Genomic DNA, 2,279 nt, shown 5'->3' with positions numbered 1-2,279 from the left:
ATGAGGTCAAGAGATCGAGACCATCCTGGTCAACACGGTGAAACCCCGTCTCTACTAAAAATACAAAACATTAGCTGGGCATGGTGGCGCATGCCTGTAATCCCAGCTACTTAAGAGCCTGAGGCAGGAGAATTGCCTGAACCCAGGAGGGGGAGGTTGCGATGAGCCAAGACCGCGCCGTTGCACCCCAGCCTGAGTAACAAGAGCGAAACTCCGTCTCAAAAAAAAAAAGATTAGCCTGACATGATGGCGCACACCTGCAGTCCCAGCTACTTGGGAGGCTGAGGCAAGAGAATCAGTTGAACCCACGAGGCAGAGGTTGCAGTGAGCTGAGATTGTGCCACTGCACTCCATCCTGGGTGACAGAGCGAGACTTCATCTCAAAAAAAAAAAAAAAAAAAGTAAAAGAAATGGGGTAGCAGCAAGCACCACCGCCCCCCAAAAAAGAGAGACAGAATTGTGCAATTTGGCCATTTTCTTTCACTTAAACTATTTCCATTTGTTGTAAACGACTCAATTCCACATACAATGGGCTGTAACAAGCTGCAACACAACATTCATGGCCTGTACTTCCAGCAAGATAAACTGAAAAACCTCCAACAAAAGAAACCCTGGCAGACACTGTAGCATAAAGCTAGTCACAGATAGAAAAAAAGAAAACAATGTAGGTGAGCAAGATAAACAGAAAGCACATAAGGACAGAATAAAAATAAATTTTTATTATTGATAATCACTATAAATAAGACAGGCAAAATTAACCAGTTAAAAAAGAAAAATTGTCCAAATGGACGTTTACAAATCCAGCAATTCCTCACAGTGTTTGTTCAAGAGAAACAAAACTATTTGTCTAAAAAATTTTTATACACTAACATTCACAGCAGCTTTATTCATAATCCAGTTAAAACCTGGCCATAATCCAAATGTTCACCTAGAGGTGAGTGGATAAATGAACTACCGCATAACCACACAACAGACCACTACTCAGCAATGAAAAGGAACACACTACTGATTTACACAATGATGTGGATGAATCTCAAACCATTTTACAAAAGAATCCCTGCACAAAAATGGATACTACATGATTCTATTTTTATGCAAGCCTAGAAAAAAGCAAACTAATATATATATTGTCAGAAAGCAGATCAGTTTGCCTGGGGCTGGGTGAAGTAAGATAAACTGACTGCAAACAGATACAAGGAAATCTCTAGGGGTGATGAAATGTTCTCTATCTTGATTGTGGTCATCCTTACACAGTATACATATTTAGCAAAATCCATTGAGCTGTATATTTTAAATAGGTACACTTTATTGTATGTAAATTAAACTTCAAAAATTTTGATTTTAAAAAATTAAGCCAGCCAAACTCTTGTTTATAAAAACAACATACTTAAGGACAAAGCTGATGGTAAATAAAGGAAGAGGGAAAAAAAAAATCCTGGCAAGCATTAACAACCAAAGGAAATCTAGTATATATTAATACAAGACAACACAGCCTTTAAGCCAAAAGGTGTTATTATGGATAAAGAGGACCACAGAATAATATAAAATAAACATGTAATCAGTAACAGAGAATAGATTTTGCTGTGGTTTTATTACTCAACAATAAAGATACATACTCTTTTCATGTACATACAGTAGATTTTTTTTAAACTGGCTATACACTATACTAGGCATACAGTACTTCTCAATAAACTTCAAATAATTTGTTTTATAAAGTCCACGTTCTCTAATAATAATACAATTTGGGTGAAAATGAATAACAAAGATATAACTCCCCCAAATCTAAAATAAGTACAATACTAAAAATAAGTAATTTTCTAACCCACGAGTCACACAGAAGTCACATTACTATTAGAAAATGTTTGTAAGTGAATCATAATTAACATATTACTAATGAAAATCTATGGAATGCAGCTAAGGAAGTACTTAGAGGTAAATTTTAATTAATTATAGAACACTGAATATTAGTGAGCTACCAATCCAACTTAACTTAGAAAAAGAATAGAAGGTTGGGCACAGTGACTCACACCTGTAATTCCAGCACTTTGGGAGGCCGACGCAGGTGGATCACCTGAGGTCAGGAGTTCAAGACCAGCCTGGCCAACATTGTGAAACTCCATCTCTACTAAAAATACAAAAATTAGCTTAACATGGTGGCAGGCACCTGTAGTCCCACCTACTTGGGAGGCTGAGGCAGTAGAATCACTTGAATCTGGGAGGCGGAGGTTGCAGTGAGCCAAAATCGTGCCACTGCACTCTAGCGTGGGCAACAGGAGTGA

The 2,279-nt window shown here is 37.6% G+C and overlaps 1 protein-coding gene across 1 annotated transcript in view; it reads right to left on the bottom strand.

The window, feature by feature from the left end:
- Nucleotides 1-2,279, bottom strand: part of LOC108290025 (S-adenosyl-L-methionine-dependent tRNA 4-demethylwyosine synthase TYW1) — a 259,296-nt gene that overhangs the window by 152,521 nt on the left and 104,496 nt on the right. The gene's annotated exons all lie outside the window — the stretch shown is intronic.

The sequence above is a fragment of the Cebus imitator genome, unplaced genomic scaffold, assembly GCF_001604975.1.
Source record: "Cebus imitator isolate Cc_AM_T3 unplaced genomic scaffold, Cebus_imitator-1.0 Scaffold419, whole genome shotgun sequence".
Taxonomy (NCBI): Eukaryota; Metazoa; Chordata; class Mammalia; order Primates; family Cebidae; genus Cebus; species Cebus imitator.
This window is presented reverse-complemented; position numbering and strand designations above follow the sequence as displayed.